The 20,526-nt window shown below is 41.4% G+C and overlaps 1 long non-coding RNA gene across 3 annotated transcripts; it reads right to left on the bottom strand.

The window, feature by feature from the left end:
* Positions 1–9,837: 9,837 nt before the first annotated feature.
* LOC102461508 (uncharacterized) lies at positions 9,838–18,326 on the bottom strand. Of its 3 annotated transcripts, none has more exons than XR_012904781.1 (5): positions 18,071–18,326; positions 17,920–17,960; positions 16,489–16,549; positions 13,089–13,227; positions 9,838–10,828 (listed from the first exon to the last, which is right to left on the bottom strand). It is a non-coding gene; the product is annotated as an uncharacterized LOC102461508 (long non-coding RNA). The 3 variants fall into 3 exon arrangements; XR_012904782.1 differs by having other exon boundaries at positions 9,838–10,554; XR_012904780.1 differs by having other exon boundaries at positions 9,838–13,227; positions 18,071–18,313.
* Between the last annotated feature and the right edge of the window lie 2,200 nt (positions 18,327–20,526).

Genomic DNA, 20,526 nt, shown 5'->3' with positions numbered 1-20,526 from the left:
TTAAAAGGAGGTGAAAAGAGCAGCATTCTACACAGAGGATAAACTTACTCCACATGGCATTATTTTTTCCTGGTTCTATCTCAGCACCATTGGAGTTACCTTGCAGCTTCTCTTACACAGTTTGGTTGTTTTCTGATGCATTTTCTTTCAGGAAAAATATATTAGAGGCATAGTTGCCTGCTTGGCAGGAACAATAAGAAGCAAGGATATCCTAAGGACACCCAATCTACTATTTGATGTCTAAACTTTCTGAGTTGTCATTCATGTATGACAACTTTTCCCATGTCTAATTTAATTGAGAAATACTTGCCATCCATTTTTAAGCTAACATCTTCACTGACTTCAATAGGAAGTGCTACTTAAAAACAATGACCCATTATCACCATCCAGCTATATCTTCTAAAACTGACCCTTCCCTATTTTGTAGCACTGCTATCTGAACAGTAGATCAGGTTTTTTTCAACTCGTTCAAGAAAAAATCAGAAGGCTTGCTCTCCTCTGAAACTGGAAACCAATATGGAGTGTTGCAACTGATTTGAATGGAAGAGCTGAGACAATACTCAGCACTTTTAAAAATCTCACCTGCAGGATTCTGTACTTCCTATAATGATGGGCTCCTTATAATTAGTGCCCGCTAGATTACAAATCCAGTGTAAGAAAGGTTTATCATACAAAGCAACTTTTGCTTAAGAGGACGTGGCTTCTTAAGTGTTTAGCTACATGCAAATCTTCTGTCAATTCTTCTTCTAAATGTCTTGGAAAGGGAAACTTCAGTGTAATCTAAAATATTCTAGTTACCGTATTTTCCGGCATATAATACGACTTTTTATACTAAAAAACATCCCCCAAAAATCGGGGGTCGTCTTTTATGCCGGGTATAAACATACAGGCAGTCCCCGACTTGCAGGTACGAACGGGGCTTTTCTCGCCCCGGAGGACACGGACTGCGGGACCTCGCGGTCCCGCCGCCCGTGTACTCCGGGGCGAGAAAAGCTGCTCCACGTCTCCGTGGTCTGCAGACCAGGAAGACACGGAGCAAAGCCACGGAGGGGCTCCAGCAGCGGGGCAGCCTAGGCACGCCTGGGCTGCCCCGCTGCCCGAGCCCCTCCGCGGCTTTGCAAAGCCTCGGGGGAAGCCGGCAGCGGGACAGCCCAGACGCACCACGGCTGTCCCACTGCCGGCGTCCCCAGAGCCTTTGCTCCCAGTGTCCCTGGTCTGCTGGAGACGGTCCCGCGCCTCTGTGGCTTTGCCACTTGCCACTGCGGCTTTGCTCCCCGTGTCCCTGGTCTGCTGGGGGAGGGCGGGTGCACCTAGTGCGACCCCCCCCCCAGCAGACCAGGCTTTTGTTGTGGACCCTGGGGCAGAGCAGCTGGGGCACTGTCGGTTGGCCTCTTAAGGGGGGGTAGTCTTATACGGCGAGTATAGGCGAAAACCTATGTTTTAACTAGAAAATTAGGGGGTCGTCTTATACGCCCAGTCGCCTTATACGCCGGAAAATACAGTACTACTATTTCACAGAACACTAGATCACTGATGGTTATGATTAACGTGTCTTAAACACACTAGGAAAGAATCAATGCCCACAAAACAGATATTAGACAGGATCACAAAGAAAAAACAGTTTCTTGCCATTTCAACCAGAAAGGACATTGTCTCAACGACTTGATTACCTGCATCCTGCTTCAAAGGCCTTTTAAGACTGCACTTGAAAGAGAATCCTCTGAACTGTCATTTATGCTAAAATTCAACACTTTACACTTAAGTTTGAATAAAGACTCTAATTATCTTACCTATTACAAAGATAGCTTCCCCAATTATCACCTCTAATATCATTAGCTCACAGACATTTACCTCCCCCCACCCTCCTTCTGTTCTGAAATTTGATTTGTCCTTTTCATGTGTTCATTTTTTTAATTGTATCCTTTGGTATATATGGTTGTGACAATTTTCTTCCACTATTTGATCTGAGGAAGTGGGTCTGGCCCACGAAAGCTCATCACCTAATAAACCATCTTGTTAGTCTTTAAAGTGCTACATATTCTTTCCTAAAACAAAAAAACAGGACAAAGTGAGACAAGTGGAAATTTGCCATTTTAACAAGCTGATGCAGGAATGAACTCGGGAAAGCAGCCCCCACATAAAACTACAAGAAATCAGAAATTTTCCAAGTTGTTTTCTCCAGTTGAGGAGTTCCTACCAGTAGAAGCTATCTACTGACTATACTCAGGTCAGCCTGCCTACATGCCCTCTTTGAACAATGCTGCTTTGGCCACATGTAGGACCCTGGACAGAAGAGATGTTGGGGCCACTCTGGCCTAGCCCCTCAGAAGTTTCAATCCCCATTGAATATGGAAGCTTTAAGATGGAAGGAGACACTGTCAGATAAGATTCATTTAAAAGGAAGGGTTTATATTTGAAACCTAATGTAATCAAGTCCAATGGGTCACCACGTACTGGGGAGGAAGAAGAGCAGACAACATCGCATCCTCTGAAACTAACAAATTGAAAAAGTGTTGACTAAAAGAAATGAATGAATTAACTTGCTATTCATTTTTCAAGCAGAGAGGGGAATGTGAGAAAGATGACAAATTAAAGGAAAAGCCTGTTTCTCTCATTTAGGCTTTTTTTCATCTTCTTACAGTTGGGAGTTTGAGTATTCAGATGAGGAAGAATAAAGAACAGCTGTAGTGTGAAGCCAGATGAAATGCAAAGCCAAAGAAGTATAATGATGTGTAATAGAAACCAAAGAGGAATTCATAAAATGCAGAGGCTTTATTAATGTACTCACCTTCCTTGGCCCTCCTTTACTCCAGAAATCATCAGTCATACACTGTGCTTTAATTACTACTGTATGTTAGATAAAAATCAGCCAAAATACACATTGTTGGGCATGATTTCAGTGAGGAAAACTATAAGGATACGTCTACACTGGCAGCTTCTTGTGGAAGAACAGTTGTTCTTCCGCAAAAATTTGCTGGCTGTCTACACTGCACGAGCGTTCTTCCAGAAGTAAATGTACAGTAAAGTGTTGTAAAACAGGGCTTCTTCCGAAAGAATTAGTCCTCTCCCCACCAGGAATAAGCCCTCTTGCGCAATAGCTCTTCCAGAAAATGGCAGTGTAGACAGGCAACATGAATTTCTTGCGCAAGAAGCCCCTATGGTTAAAATGGCCATCAGAGCTTTCTTGCAGAAGAAAGCGTCTACACTGCCATGGATGCTCTTGAACAAAAGCACATGCCAGTGTAGATGCTCTCTTGTGGAAGAGTTTTTGCACAAGAACTCTTCCACAAAAGAGTTCTTGCGCAAGAATCTGCCAGTGTAGACATAGCCTTGCAACAGTATAGTCACTTGTCCTTCACATCTATCAATCACACGGACATACATGCTGTATGAAAGTAATTAAGCTGTAAATGGTTATTTCAGGAATACCTTAGAAAATGTTAATTAGGAGGAATTGACGCCTCTTTTTTCTTTAGACCAACCTGAAGTTTAAAAGTAACAGAGTTCTTTGTGCAACTACCAATGATGTCATTTACTGAGCAGCGAAACAGCAGTTATTAGAAAGATCTGTCACATGATCAATTCCACATCATTGTGAATGGGTGTGGTATTTAAGATGGTTTGCTGACATTCCACAGGGGGGAGGCTTGTACTGATGATGCAGTGTAGTGCAAAAGAGATCAGGATCACAATCTATATATTTAAAAAATGAGACATTTAAAGGCAAATGCTATTTTATTATATTTTTGTTAATTTTAACATCTGCTAAAACAACTCTTCCACTATATTTTTAAATGCTTAACTGAATTTGCCGTATGACCAGAATGTCATCTTCTGCTGGCATAACACCCAAAGGAGAGTGATTGTGCAAGCATATGCTCTCCTATGGGGATAAATCCTCCATATGCCATTGGAGGGCAGTAGTGGAATTTTCTGGCACAGTGAGGTCAATTTGCAATAATCTAATGAAGTTTATAATTCTACCTTGACTGAAGGACTAAGACTAGATTACATGACCTCTCAAGGTCCCATCCTCCCCAGGTCCCAATATTCTATGAAGCAAATATAACAGGTTTGATAACTAAAGTAGGTCTAATTTTGCAGGTACAACCACTTGTTGATTCAAATACAGAGGATTAACTATCAGATTTCCAAACACAATCAGGCAGTTAGATGACTAAATATTATTTGCACCGCAATTAACAGTAACTGTAAAAGTGGATGCATAGCTGAAGCTTTTTACAAAATTGGCTCAAAATATCCTCAGCATTGCTAGTGTCTATGTAGCTTAGTTGGCAATATTCTTGGTTCAGGGTCACTTGAAGTAGTTCGATACCCAGTACTGACAACTCACTGAAATGATAAGGTGGGTTGGTTACTCAGAAGGAGAAATCCTTTAAGACAAAGGTGGGCAATAAAATGGCAGTGGTTAGCCCCTGATGGGCCACTGCTATATTTACCTGCACTTCCGCAGGTACCAGTAATTGCAGCTCCCATTGGCTGCGGATTGCCATTACCGGACAATGGAATTGGTGGGAAGCGGCACAAACCAGAACACAGCTTCCCACAGTTCCCATTGGCCAGGAACAGAGATCCGCAACCAATGGGAACTGTGATCACCCGTATCCGTGGAGGTGCAGGTAAATTTAGTAGTGGGGCCCGTCAGGGACTAACCCTGCCATACTAGATTCAGTCCATGGGCCAGTATTTGCCCAACCCTGCTCTAAGATATACTCTGAAATTGGTATCCCTTTCCTCATTAAAAAAATAAAATAAAATAAATTCCATAGTAATGGTCTAAATGCTATTTACAGCAAGGATTACTGTAGTGTTTGGGACCATTACTGTAGAATATCATCTAAAAGCAAACAAACAAAAAAGTGTACCGTGTCAAACTACTCGCATATACAGTAAAAGTTATCCTGTACTTTACTAACCCGATAGCTCTATAAACTGGTATTTCTGATTTTCATTCAAAGTCCAGTATAGTTTGGTTGGCACAGGGCCAACAGGCTCCCTATTTGGCTCCACCTGTCTCCCTGGAAGAGGTGACATGCCCCTTGTGTTCTTACGCAGAGGGATGACCTTGGAGGCTTCATGTGCATACCTGCCTCACCTGCTAACTACGCATCTCCCATTGGCCAGGAACTGCAGCTAATGGGAGCTATGGGACTGCATCTGCACTGCCTAACCATGCCTCTGACTAAGAACACCAGGGATATGTTATTTGAGCACCACCTGGCTTTCGCACCCCAAAACCCCTCCTATGTCCCAAACCTCTGCCCAAAGTCCCCTCCCACACCTAAATTCCCTCCCAGAGCCTGTACCCCACAAGCTCTCACACACCCAACTCCCAGCCCTGAGTTCTCCCACCCACTCACTCACACAAACTTCCTCCTTCTTTGCTAACCTGCTTTTTTTATTTATCGGCACACCCCACTCCTCCAACATGCCAGATAACAAAACATTTACTATATATATAAAATGCATTAGAAGGTTACCACCAGATGGTATTTTACATATGTCTACGCAGCAAAGAAAAACCTGCAGCTGGCCCACACTAGCCTACAATACTCTTGGGCTAGAGCCTGGGCTCTGGGACCCTCCCATCTTGCAGGGTCTTGAAGCCCAAGCTTAAACCTGAGCTCAGAAGTTTACACAGCAGCAAATCAGTCCCACAGCCTGAGCCTTGTGAGACTGAGTCAACTGTCAGTGGGTAAGTTGTGCTTTATTACTTTGCTTTGTAGGTCTACCCTTAGTCCTCAAGCCTGAAAACTGGATCCCAAAGGGGGCACTTCCCTTCTGTCACCTCTATCTTGGGTAGATGTTAAAGATCCAAACACACATTTTATCATGTGAGTTCTAGTTAACCGAAAAATAGTTGAAAATAGTTTGCCTGGCAAGCAATATTGTTTTGTGATGCTGGTGTTGTGGCTTTATTTAATTTCTTAGCTGACAACTTAAGTGTAAAAGAACTTGCCAATGTTATTGCACTTCCAAACTGTTGTAGGATTTCCTTCTGGTAACCATGTATTACGCCTACCCACTACTTCTATACTGGAGCATTTAACACCAGATACATTCATGTCAACATAAAGAAAAGCTTAATAATCTTCGAGCAGCTGTCTGATGGTATAAAATTGTCAACACATGCTTTTGAATATTACAATATAAGAATTCAATCATTCTTTTTAGGGGAATAACATACATATTAAGTAAAAGTTTCTAATAATGTTAATAGGAATACTCAAACATGGTTATGCTCTTTGTTTTCAAAAATGTCCATAATGTGAGCTGTATGAATATAGAGGGAAGAGTTCAGTTTAAACAAAATTACTCCAAAATTTTATCTCTTTTCCTGTAAGATAAAAAATAAACATGTGCTTAAATATTTTGAGATTTTAAAAAGTATAATGTTTAGAGACCGAAACAACAATAGCTATCAAAGGAACTAATACACAGACTCTTTCAGTAATATGACAGTGCATTTGCCAATCTAGCAGCCTAATTTGCATTTTGTGCCAGACTACATTTTTTTATATCATTCCATTTTAAACATTTCAGTAGAACATTTTTGCATCTTTCCAACTTTTCTCCCCATCCAGTGAGGTTTAATGAGGTATCGAAGCAATGAATGAATCTTTGTTCAATATAGCCTGCATTTTAAAGTATCTTTTTCTTTCAATATTTTGTCCCAATGAATGTTGTCTACTTTTGTGAATTATTTTTATGCAGTCCTTCTGGGGATAATTACTGTTCTCACTCCCTCCGGCTAGCCCCACACAAAATAATGCAATCTTTGTCAGAGCCCCGTGTAGGACAGTGAAACGGCAATGGAAACCATCTTCCATTGACAGTTGAGTATTTTCTGAACTCTACTTTCTGATGGTGAAGTACCATGATCAGGGCTCGACAATTAGGACAATCTATTCGCCCATGGCAAGTAGATGTTAGCCCGATGCGGCCGCGCAGCACGGTCTGCGCATGCACAGCGTGCCAAACCACGCAGCTGGCGAGCAGGGCTCGCTGCCACTTGTCAAGCCCTGATCATGATTATGTACATTGTTTAAACAGACTACTAAAGAATAGTCTGTGTCAAAGAGGGAAAACTATTTAAACTTCAGAGTGTCTTTGCTGTACAACTTGGACACTTGTCACCTCAACTGTTGCATCCCTTAGTTCAATGGTTCTCAACCAAGGATTCAGGGTCCCTCAAGGGATCACAGGCAGGTTTCAGGGGCTCCACCAAATTGGGCCAGCCACAGTGAGTGTAGACAGAAAGCCTCACATATTGGAGCTGAAGTCCAGAGCCTGAGCTCCACTACTTGGGGTTGAAGCCAAAAACTGAGCAATGTAGCTTTGTGGGAGCCACTGTGGAATGTGGAACCAGGCAACTGCCCTGTTTGCTACCCCCTAATTCTGGTCTGTGCTTTAATAGTACAAAAATCAATTGTGTGGCACAGATAGGATGTGGAGCTTTAATAGAATGCTGAGGGTGTGTCAGAAAGAAAAAGATTGAGAGCATGTGCCTTAGTTTATTTTGTTTTTCTGCAGTTGTGAGCAGCTCAACTTGAAAAAGTTCTAAGCAGAGTAAAATTGTATTTCATCTTATTAGTTTAAAATTGCAGAAAAAGCCTTAATCTCAATTCTTCAGTAATCAAGTGTGCTAGATTAAACCATAAAAATGTGTCATATGCACAATATTAAACATTTTAAAAATCGTACCCATCCACATTGCCCTTTTCTCTGGGCCAAATTATACACTTTGTTAAACCTGTGAAGCCCCACTGACCTCAGAATGTGACTCTACTGAGGGACTAGTGCTCTGATCTTCTATGGAGACCTCACTTTTAGCTCCAAGCTCACTAGTCAAAAAATTATGAGAACTACCCGGAATTTTCTGATGCTTAGGGCCCTGCTTTATCATGCAGGAAATCCAGGTTAAGTTTAGCCTCTGTGTCTACTAACAACCTGGGTTCAGTGCCCAATCATAGTCCTGCATTCTTTATCTATTCATCAGGATATGTCTGAAATATGTGCAGATGCCTCTCTGTCAGACTAAGCCTGGTCAATGATCTTCACAGAATATAGGAAGGCTGTTAATAGTTGTCCCAACTAAACTTAGCTAAGTACAGTAAAACTCCATTAGTCCGGCATCCAATGCTCCGGGACTCCTGATGGTCCGGCACCATCAGGAACCCGGAAGTGCTGGGGCAGCCGGACAGGCTTCCCCCATTCAGCTGCTGCTGAAACTGACCAGCAGCTGAATCGGGGAAGCCGGGAGCAGAGCAGCTGGGGTGCTGCTGGGTTGGTGTCGTAGCGCTGCCCCTCGGGGCTGCGGGACCAACCCAGCAGCACCCCCGCTGCTCTTGGGGACGCCTGGGGCAGAGCAGCTGGAGTGCTGCCAGGTTGGTCCGGCAGCGCCAAAGGACGGCGCTGCGGGACCAACCCGGCAGGACCCCAGCTGCTCTGCCCCAGGGGTCCCCAAATCAGCCGCTGCTGAAACAGATCAGCAGCTGATTCCAGGAAGCCCCAGGCAGAGCTGCTCTGCCTGGGGCTTCCTGGAATCAGCCGCTGATCTGTTTCAGCAGTGGCTGACTTGGCAGGACCCCAGCTGCTCTGCCCCAGGGGTCCCCGGGTTGGTCCCGCAGGGCCGAGGGGCAGCGCTACGGGACCAACCCGGCAGCACCCAGCTGCTCTGCCCCAGGCATCCGGATTCAGCCTGCTGGTGAAACTGACGCTGCTGGTCAGTTTCAGCAGCGGCTGAATCCCGACGCCTGGGGCAAAGCAGCTGGGGTGCTGCCGGGTTGGTCCCGCAGCCCCGAGGGCAGCGCTACGAGACCAACCAGGCAGTACCCCAGCTGCTCTGTCCCAGGTGTCCCCAAGAGCCGCCCCTTGGTGCTGCAGGACCAACCCGGCAGCACCCCAGCTGCTCTATTGCAGGCATCCCCGATTCAGCTGCTGCTCAAACTGACCAGCAGCAGCTGAATCAGGGACGCCTGAGGCAGAGCCGGACTATCGTAAGGGGGGGCTATGAGGGGACTGGGGTGGCATCCCCTCCCACCCCACTTCAGAGCCCTCATAGCCCCCCCTTCTGATAGTCTGGCATATCTGATAATCCGGCACCCCCTCGGTCCTAAAGGTGCCGGATTATCGGAAGTTTACTGTACTGTGTAATACAGTAGACTTCCGATAATCCGGGACCTAGGTGGTGCTGGATTATCAGATATGCCGGACTATCAGGAGGCACTATAAGCTGGTTATATATATATACACTGTATACATTATATACTGTATATAAAGTGTTCTTAACCCTTTTATTGTACATACTGTATACAGTATACTGTAATGTTTTAGATTTTTTAAGCCTTTTTTACCCTTTTTGCTCAGTTCAGCTGCTGTCACTGTTACCTTGTGACACATTTTTGGCCGAAGCTCACTCACTAGGCTCTTGCCATTTTGACGCCAGACTATTGGGAGTGCCGGACTATTGGATGCCGGACTATTGGAGTTTTACTGTAGTAGCAATCATAAACTGTACCCACTATATACAGGGACTCATGAGTAACCTGTTTTCAGAAGTTTAAACCAGGATGAGATTTTTAATATAAAATGTAAGGTATTGCATACATTTCTTCACCCTACTTAAACAGTGATATTATCAATTTCCTTTAGACATAAATGGTATGCTCATTCCACACCAACACCACATCGAAATGCAGGTTGCTGCCTCCCTTTTTTAATAATGAGAACTGCCTCCCTCCCAAGGATGGCACGGCCTTTATCACAGGATGTGTCTATAGGTCTGGAAAAACTAGTTAGTCCTAGTTTCAGGCATTTTCTGTGTTAAAACCAGTTTGTTTAATATATACCACATTATACTTAGTTTTAGTTATCAATTCAAGTTGCAGGTACACAAGGCAGTAAATTCAGACATTAATTTAGGGTCTTTACAAATAAAAAGTAAAATTGCAGTGGCACCAAACTAATATGTAATGGTTGTATTGAACATTGGAATGGTTGTATAGTTACTGTTTAGCTATTTTTTTTTCCAAGGAAGCTATGCATGTCATGATTCATTTCAGTATTACAGTATATAAACAAAATTCAAACATTCAATTATATGGAAACAATGATAATGAAGAGTCATAGTCCTGAAACATTAAGCAATGAGAAGCGTGCAGGGTTACAGACTACTAGTCCATGTCCACGTCCACGTCCACTTGCCCATTCAGCATTCTGGAGCAGAATACTAACTTTGATGTAATAGATAAACTGAGTCCGTTCCTCAGTTTTGAATGGATATATCCAAAGTTTGAAAAGATGGCTCGAAACTGATGTAAGAACTACTAGTTCTATGAAGTAAGATGAAATATCTGCATTCTTCAAGCTCTTCCACCATATTATAAGAAAAATTTTCTTCTTTAATAGTGGATGAAAACATTGATTTCTTTTCTTTTAAATGCAAGTAAATATGCAAGTAAGGATTTTTGCTAAGCAACCACTGACTTGTAATTTCTTCTTGTTCAGATGATGATTTCTTTTCTGCATATTCTGAATGAGGGAAGTTGACCAATAAGCATGCAGGAGTAATTTGTCTCCTGAAATCTCTTTTGTACTTTTACTGTGTGTGGTGCAAGATTTTCATTATCAGTAGATCCAAACATATTTTTCATGCAACAATTGTTTGTGTCCCCCTTTGGAATGTGTCAAGTGCTACAACTGGTTTCATCTTACCGATCATGTTCTTTGCTTCCACTAAATCTCTTGATGATTAATTAGACTGATCATTCTATCTTCAAGTTCTGACTTATGATTACTTGAAACCCTGAGATAATAAGGCCAGTTTTTAATGTATGTTTTCAAGCATGTTATATGGCTGTTCTATTATGTGTTACCAGGGATTTGGCGTTTTACAGATTTGATTTTTTTTTTTTTTTAACTGGGCTGATGGGGATTATAAAAATACTTTTGTAAATCTAAAACATATTTCAGCCGCTTCCTTTGGAATAAGGTCTTGTTCAAGTAGAGTTGGCCAATCTGATGCACATCCAAATGTAAGCAAAGTGTCATCATCTTCCACATCACTTCCCATATTTTGCATCTTTTTCTTTTTGTCTGCCAGTTAGGCCTTAATAACACAACTCTACAGTTTATTTGCTAATGCCTTAGTCCCTCTTTCTTGTCAGCATAACATAGTACTTTCCAATCATCTTACTGCTTACAGTATCACATACTGCTACATAAACTTCAGTTTTCTCTATCTGCACCCACTTAGCTATTACTGGGCCATTGTGCACATTACACTAGCCATCTTGTATTAATGTAACTCCTTTTCTATGCAATTCATTGTGTGCTTCCACCCATAAGCCATCTGTGACTGTAACTAACGTTTCACTTGCTATCTGTTTTTGATTGATGTTTTGTAGCCTGGCCTCAAGCAGCTGATCATTGCTTGAAAAGTTGGATGCTTAGTAACAAAAAAAAGGGGGCGGGAAGGAGGGGAAATATTACAGATGTAAAAATAATTCTACAATTTTCAAGTTTACTTTTTATTTCTAATTTGGAATTGTTTTTGTTACAAATGTATCAATTTGTGTTAGAAACATGTGATACTACTTTGGACAACCTTGATCTGGTTTTCTTTTGATGTATTTGGCAATATGGTATTATCAATACCTTTGTACTCCCAGTCTGATTCTGGGTTCTTTCATACATTTAGCCTAAGTCAGTAGTTCTGGTGTCGTTTTGTTCATTATATTGTATTTTGCAAAAATGTTTCCTTGTATGGTCTCTGCCTTCCCACTAACTTTTTCTTTGAAGTTTCTGCATCTAAGACTCTGCCATATTCATGATCTTTCTCAAAACACTTAGGTATTGGGCTCATGTTGAAATACTCTGACCTGAATCCCTGTACTCATTGAGTTCAGGTGCTCAGCCTGCCAGATCAAGAGACAGAGTACAGGACAGGTAGTTTGGCAGTTTATCTTAAAGTGATGAAACTTCCAAATCTGGTAATTCTCTTGTTTATTAACAAACACATAATTTTCATTGTTAAACAAAAATTCCTTGATTCACAAGCTTCCATTTGTGTTTGAGATAGCCAAGGCACTGATATACAGCTTTAGGGTGATTTTTTCCATTTAATTCAAATTAAACAGACCATATTAATGCAAAATTACCACCAAGATGCTAAAAGTCCTGCTGTAATTTTCATTTGTATATTCTAAGAATTTATTTCCCAGTATCCCAGTTGAAATTAGTATTTAACAGCACCTTGTCCTAAACTAGCTTCCTCCACTATTTTTCTTTCCACTATATCTCCATCACATTGTCCTTCTTCCAAATGAAGAGCATAAGGTGTTGAGCAAGAGAAACTATGGATCAGCTAGAAGCAGATGCTTCATCCACTGTGAATCTAACACCTTTGCACTGGGGTGCATCCCAGCCACAATACACCTAAATTATTTTTAATACCAGGACAACTCAAAGGAGATTTCAAAATTTTTTCTCCATACATGGCAGCAAAGCCCAAAGTTAACACAAAAAAATTGGTAATATGGTCTTTATGAATGCTTCTCTATACTGAAAATACACATGTTGCTGTTAAGAGGTGTCAACTGATCTAATACTACCAAGAACACACACCTGGAAATGCTTAGCTTCAGCTGCTCCCACATTCTCAGTCAACATATCCATAATACATAGTAATGAATCACTGTATCTTTGAGGCAGTATTGATTTATAAGAATGCTGGCATACAGAGATATGCCATAGTGAAAATAAGGGCCTGTCCTGAAATTTAACACTTTTGTATTATTTTTCCTCACATAGATCAGATTGGAATTCTAAAGGATCTATTTGGTCATTGACATACAAATCATAATTCCCAATGAGGTCACTTGGAATTACTCCTAAAAAACCCATCCCTTAGCACCATATTTTTCAAGTTCTCTTTATACTGAAAAGATTTGCAAAGGAAGAGAGGGGCAGGGAGAAGGACAGGCTTGTGCCGTTTCTTGCTTCTTTATGATCTATGCGAAGGCCCTACATTGTTTTCCCCACCACCACCACCTGTTCACTTTTACCTTCAAAACAATAAGGCTTGTATTTTCTGGTTTTGCTGTAGGTCTTCTTGGAGGACCCAAACATGTAGACTGGGAGCCTTCCTAGCCCTTAACTGAATGCTCGGGGTCTTGAATCTTTGAGAAAGATCTTTTCTTCCAACTGTTAAGTATATGAGTTAAACAGATTTTAACAAAAGCAAATGATAAACAAAGGGTTTTAAAACATTTTGAATAAAAGTCCCATCTCTTTTCAGTTAGTGAAACCTCATTATGTTCTTCAGAAAAAAAGGAAGGCATGACCTGATATTCTAACATTAAAAGGAAGGGGAGAGAGAAAGGAAAAGAAAAACCCCAACATCTCAGCCCTTTATCCAGGATAAAAGAAGTATATAAAAAAGGGGGTCTTTTTACTTCACAATGAATTAAATGAATTGAAGTAATACAAGCGAAGGACTGAACCCTTAAACTTAATGACTTTCAAACTATGGCAGGAAGAAGAAGAAGAAACCTATGTGCATTCTTCTGTTTTTTAAACCCTGTTTTAATTTATTACTTATGTTAATATTATGGAGTACCAGGAAAGATTCTTTATCCTGTTACTAGCACATTGTAAGTGTAAATCCAGAAAAAGCCACCTGAAATAAGCAAATACTGAAAATTGAGTCTCTAAAGTATTTGAAATTATACATTCTGCAAAACATACTTATCAGGAAAAAGTACAAACAAGAACTAGAGAAGTGAAAAGACTTCAAGGGAGTAATACAAAGGATGAATTTGTGCCACTTAACAAGCCTATAGTAGCCGTTGTTTTAATTTACTGTAGATTTAACCAAACAGATAAATACAGCTTTACTTTGAGCAAAGAGTAAAATGTTAAAATAATTGGGCTGAAAGTGTTCCCACTGAAGTCTATTACAAACATTTCCATTGACTTCAGTAGAAACAGGATGAGCCTTTCATTCAGCAGCAATATCAAAGGTAGGTAAAAGCACTTAATTGCATAAAAGCACTACTCACTCCAATACAGTTAAATTATTTTTAACATTTAAAAACAAGGAATAGTCCTGCATATTAGAACTGCAAAAACGATACTTGGAATAAATGACTATACTATTACTATGTCCACTTCAGTAATGAAAGAAGTATGTGAGTGGTCTGATTTCATTAGTATGGGGTACTGTGTCCAAAAAAGGAGATGGGGTGGAGTGCAGTAAGCAAATTTTGCCAAGATTCACACCTCATGCAATTTTGCACAGGGTGTAAGCCATGGTGGAATCTGGTCTCTCTCATTCTGAAATACTGATGGAAGAATTACAAAAAAGTTGTAAAACTTGGCTTGGCCCAAAAAACTTTCCAAGACCCACCAACTGAAATTTCAATTGGTTTGCAGTGCAGAATTAAGAATGGAAAAACTTAAGATACAATAATGATGATTATTTTTCTACATTTGGATAGCTGTAACTTATAAGTTAGGTGTTGGCAAGCACAGTGGTCTGATTTATAAAACTATGTATTGGCAAAATACTTTCTGCCTTAATTGGGGAAATATTTATTACACGTTTCAAATTCATATCATATAACATTTGTCCAGCTGCAATCTCAAGATTTGCATTAATCTTTAAACAATGTGGGCAGTTTGTCCCTCCTGGTGTTCACAGGATGTAGACCATCATTTTTCCCAGTCTCTCAAAAACTCCAAAATTGGAGCAAACTGAAAGACTATTATGACTTCTACTTATTTTCCCTTTCAATTCTCTACCCCATGCTATTCATTTGTAGGAAGATGACTTAATATTTCCACAAAAGTAGACTCCAAGAAGAATGTGTTTTTGCAGTTTATTAGAAGATACAAATGATGATGTTTCAGTAAACAAATGTGAAAAGTGGCCTTCATAACAGCTTTCACATAATGAGTTTCCAACAAAAGAACAGGATAAATATAATTTATCCTAATTAATTTAATTCTAGCTGTATGCAATATTGTACTTGGTTGCCTCACTTTTCAGGCTAAACTCTGGGCTAATACATAACCTATACAATTCTACTTCAGACAATGGAATGGCAACCATGTACATTAGCACAGAATTTTGCCCTATTATTATTAATGAATTCTTACAATAAACCTTATTATGAGGTTTCTTAGATAACCTTGGGAAAAAATAGATGTTATCAATTTTGGTAAACACAAACCAACAATAATATTTCCATCAATAATAACTGGAATTCACAGACAAGCAAAGTAAGAAAAATGCTACTTGAGAACTTCTTAAGAATTTGAGTTAAGGTTGTTTACTTTGTATGTTTTGACATGGGAGGACAGCTTGTGTTTTTAATTGTTATAAAGCATTAGCTTTTTGAATCTTAAATGTCTACTATCTGACTCCCTCCCCATAATTTTACACAACTGTGAACATTCAGGATTAAAAGTGTTTAAAATAAATACCAATATTATCCATCAAAATAAACTGAATTCTGATAAGCCTGTTTATGTACCAGCAAAGATGTGTCAATTTTATATCTGTGCATGGATTCCCAACTTTTTCAAGCAATGAGCACATTTTCAATTAAAAATATTAATGGGACAAGAAATATCAAATGTTACTCAGTTTGCCTTATCATAACCTATAACAGTAATAAAAAAAATCCTAAACACACCTTTCCTCAGTATCTGGCCTATTGTCTGAGGAACATTGCCTCCTAAGTAGGAGCCCCTGTGTCAGGAGATACTATATTTATAAATTAGTGGTTACCATGTTTGATCTTTAAGTTTAAAATATGTATTGCAGATACACAATATCATAAAAATAGAGAAAAATGTTATGAAAAATACTAAGACAGAAATTTAAAACACTTAATTGTCATAATGCTGTTCACCAATTACATTCCACATACAGTAACCTTAATAACCTCAATTCAACTGGGCTGAGACCTACCTTTCCTTTTTGGGGAGCAGTTAGCCCCACAATGAGGTTTTCTTATTGAAAATGTGCCTCATAAAAAGCAAATTTGATTTGTATTTTAGGTATTTGCCTTACAAACTAACGCTATTTTATTTGCTATGTGCAGTGACCCTTTTGTTTTGTTTTTCTGATGGAACTGGCATGTTGCTTATTCTCATCTGTGCAAAAAATGTATGTGTTTCTTTGCAATATAGTAAACATTTTCTCTTCTTGTGATTAAATAAACTTATTGCATGAAGATTGATTTCAGGTTTCTGTTCAAAATGTCTAAAATTGAAAGATTCAACTCACAAAGGCTTTTAGAGTACATTAATCACTGTATGGCAAATCCCCAGAATCCCAAAGGATGTCTTTAAAGGTCATATTTCTGAATGTGGTGAGAGAGAGAGAAGAGGAGGTTAAATCTGGTATTTAATAGCATGGGAAACTACTGATTCTTTGCTAAAACAACTAATTCTTACCATTTTTAGACTCTTAAGTCTTGGGACTGCAGTTTCTCTCCAGTAGCACAAAGAGAACAATCTACAAATGATTTAAAAAAATCGTATCACAATAATTGTCACAAAATTCAAAAAGATTTTGGATCATTTGCTATACTGTTAGCTAAATAAATGCTTCAGAGGCTAAGACGAAAAGGCATGCAAATTATTCTATCAACATGTGCATTGATATAGCATATGTCTAAGTGCTTCAGTGGTCTAAAGACTTAAATATAGGACAAAGGAATCCCTGGTACCTGAATTTGCAAAGCCCTGTGCTATTCTTAGCACTCTGCACATCTTTGAAGTGCACCATACTTAATGGTTAACCCACTAGACAAGAGGACAAAAATAGATCTTTCTGTACTGAATGTAAAGGTTGTTCATTGTTTCCAGGCTTACTACCAGCTATAATTGTTTGCAATCAAGATAGCAAAAATAAGTCTCACTTTCATAAAATATGATCCAGTGTGGATATTTTTGGAAATAGCATTGCATTACGTAATCCCCTTCTCTCTTTTAAACACATACACACCAACCCACTCCCCCAATTCTTAACTAAGAAAATAATGAATGTCTAATGTTATACCATTTCATCTAAATGCTACATTTTAATTACAGTACTACAATGTAACCCCCACTTTACTTACTATGTACAATTCCTCTCTTTCATCACTGGTGGCAACATTAGTATGTATGGAATAAAATTTCTTATACTAATATTTATATAATTAAGTTTACATAGTGTGTTTACATATATACAATTTAATTAGTTACAACTTTCACACACATACATATTCACAAACACAAGACTGCAAGTTCTTATGAAGATTCTTGTATATAAACATTTCCTTTCAAAGGAGATCACTTAATCTGCATAAAACATTTAGAGTTTGGCTGTTTTTTTTAAATTGCTGCACATGCAAAAATGCAGGAGGTCACTGCAAGAATGACTGCTTTCTAAAAATATACCCCAGCAGTTTGAGAGGAATCCACTGTCAGGGCGGCGAAAAGGGAGATTCATTTTACAAGGGGGAGAAAATCCCACCGAGAGCCAGGCATGCAGGCTAGCACAGCAAACTGCTGTTGGTTTAAAAATTCATTTTTGTGATTAGCATTGCAAAAATGGGAGGTCACAGCTTCAGAAAACTCCTGCATATTTTCCCCATTAATGCATAAAAATGCTACTCCAAAATCCAGCCGTCAAGCAGAAAGAGTTAAGCAAATATGTATACTGCACGTTTCTCCTCTTCTTTAAGAAAGCCTATTTTTGAAATGTGGAGAGGGGCGAGGCAACTGATTTTGCTGCAGCAGAGTCCAGCCAAGGGCAAAAAAGAAATGAAAAGAAACAAAGAAAGAGAGGGAGGGGATGCAGATCTCTCCGAGCTGTGGATTGGAATTGCATATACTTACAGACAAAAGCCCCTGCTCCCTTTCTGTCCTTTCTACATGATCTGAAACACAAATGTGGATTAAAAAGGGGGCAGCGTGCTCCAAAAGGGAATTTATAGTTGGGGAGGGGGAAGTGGGGAGGGTTGGGGGTGTGGGGAAAGAATGACTGCACCTCTTCCAAAGTGCAGCAGCCTTGGAGGAAAAAGAAAAGGGGTGGGGGCGGTTGGGAGAAAGTCTCTCTCCCTCTCTCCCAGGCTGGGGTTTGGTAGCCTGTGCTGGTTCTATGAACAATGAGCTAATTCTGATGGTGGCTGGCTGGCTGCCAGCTCTCCCCCCTCCTCCTCTCGTTACACACACGAACCAGCCCCCCTCCCCCCCATTCCCTCCCTCCGCTTTGCTGCTGCAAAACCAGACTGCTTAGTCTGCAATAATCCTCAACTCAAAGTCCCCCCGCTGTCTAGCAGCCAGAGAGCCCGCCGACCAATCGCTGCGCACGGGCTGCGGGGAGCGCTGGCAACCCGGCGGCAGCAGCCTCGCGGGAGGGGCTGGACTTGGCTCGGCACGGCTCGGCTCGCCCCTCCTTCCTCCCGCCGCGCGGCTGGCCCCGCTGCCTGGGCCTAAGGGCCGGGCTGGGGCGGAGCGAGCGGCCATTGGCTTGCGCGGCCGTCGATCAACTCCCCATCCCCCCCCCCCCCGTTCCCCGGAGAGCGGCTGCTGCTTTCCAGACAAATAATCCGGAGCCGGGCTGGTGGGGTGCCAGGCGGGGAGGCTGGCCAAGGAGCTGCACAGCCGCGGCGCCCTGCCAGCCCCAGCGTGCGGGAGGGAGCCAGCAGCCCGCGCTGTAATAATAAACCTGCCGCGGTAGCAAAGGGCATCTGAGGCGAAGGGGAGGGAGCCGCTGCTGCTCTGCCTGCGGGGAGAGAAAATGGTGCGCGGGGAGGAGCGCAGGAGACGCAGCCCAGGAACAGGCGCACGCCGCGCCCCTGGCCCGGGAGCTCCGGACAGCTCCCGGGAGGAGCCAGCAGGGCAGAAAGCAGCCTCCTGCCGCCCCCAGACCCAGTCTCTCCCTGGCACAAAGAGGCGCACGCACCGCCCAGGGACAAAGAACCAGACAGAGCAGCGGGGCGAGCACAGCTCCCGTTCCTGAGCAAGTGACTTGGCATGGCGGGGCCAGGATCTGGGCGCGCCCCCTCCTATCTTAACCACAGAAGGCTGGCTCACCGGTACACAGGCGGAAACAAAGGCACAGGCGTATCAGGTCCACACACGCAGGTGGCACAGCAGTATAAAACAGTGCGGTGGCTCATGCTGTAATACAGGTAGGCAGTCAGTGACACAGGGAAAGACACAGAAACACACAGGCAAATGCAGAGCATGGGCACGGCCGCACCATTGAGGCAGCATTGTGGCACAAAGAGACCTAGCACAGCAATGCACCATGCAATTTTGTGTTTGTGCAGCACCCAACAATGGGGTCCTGGTCCATCTTGAGGACTACAGGCCACTGCTGCAATATAAATAATATTTGTATAAAGTGACTGAAATACACTGAAGTAACATGGCATATTGTTCCACAAATCAGCAACATGCAACAGAGGGGCACAAAAGACAACACAAAGACACACACCAGAAGGGCACAAGAACAGAAAAACACAGACAAGGGCACATTGAAATACAGAGACATAGATAGCTCAGCACCACATAATGATACAAAGCAACACATAGCACAGCGAAGCACAGATACATGACAAAAGTATTTTAAAACACACTACAAATGATTATTGCAGTACTGCAACTGTATCATTTGTGCTAGTGTGCTAAGTAGATTTAAAAACTAGCAAATCAAAAAGCATTCACCATTCACTTTGGTGTAAATGACAACACATGGTAAAGGACAACAGATATGGGACCCTCTCTGTCTAGAACTAGAACCTTAGATTTTCAGAAAGCCTTTGTCAAGGTCCCTCATCAAAGGCTCTTAAGTAAAGCAAGCTGCCATAGGATAAGAGGAAAGGGCCTCTCATGAACTGGTTAAAAGACAGAAAACAAAGGGTAGGTTTAAATAGACAGCTTTCAGAATGGAGAGGTAAATAGTGCTGTCCCCCAGAGGTCTGTTCTGGGACCTATCTTATTCAATATCTTCATAAATGACCTGAAAAGGGGGGTAAACAGGCTGCAAAATTTGCAGATAATGCAAAACTACTCCAGATAGTTAAGTCCCAGGCAGACTATGTAAAGAGATACAAAAGGATCTTTCAAAACCGGGTTACCGAGCAGTAAAATGGCAGATGCTGACAAATGAAAAGTAATGTACACTGGAAAATATAATGCCAAACCAATGCTCCCTCTACTCTTTTTCCATCCACATGTGGACTTTTACCATCTGAGTGCAGAATACTTTTTTTTATGTTCATCAAGGCACCTATAAATGTGCATCACCTGGAGAAACACAAACCTAGCTGCGAACTCTCTGCTAATCATCTGGGCAGCATTGGAATCTCTTCTAAGCACCCGCAAAAGCAAACAGCTTACAACGGAACGCTAATCCCAACTATATATTTTGGCTACATCTAGATTGCATCCCTTTTTTGGAAAAGGGATGCAAATTATACGTATCGCAATTGCTAA

This window comes from Pelodiscus sinensis, chromosome 6 (assembly GCF_049634645.1).
Source record: "Pelodiscus sinensis isolate JC-2024 chromosome 6, ASM4963464v1, whole genome shotgun sequence".
NCBI lineage: Eukaryota > Metazoa > Chordata > Testudines > Trionychidae > Pelodiscus > Pelodiscus sinensis.
Note: the sequence above shows the minus strand (reverse complement) of the source record. Positions and strands in the feature narration are given on the sequence as shown.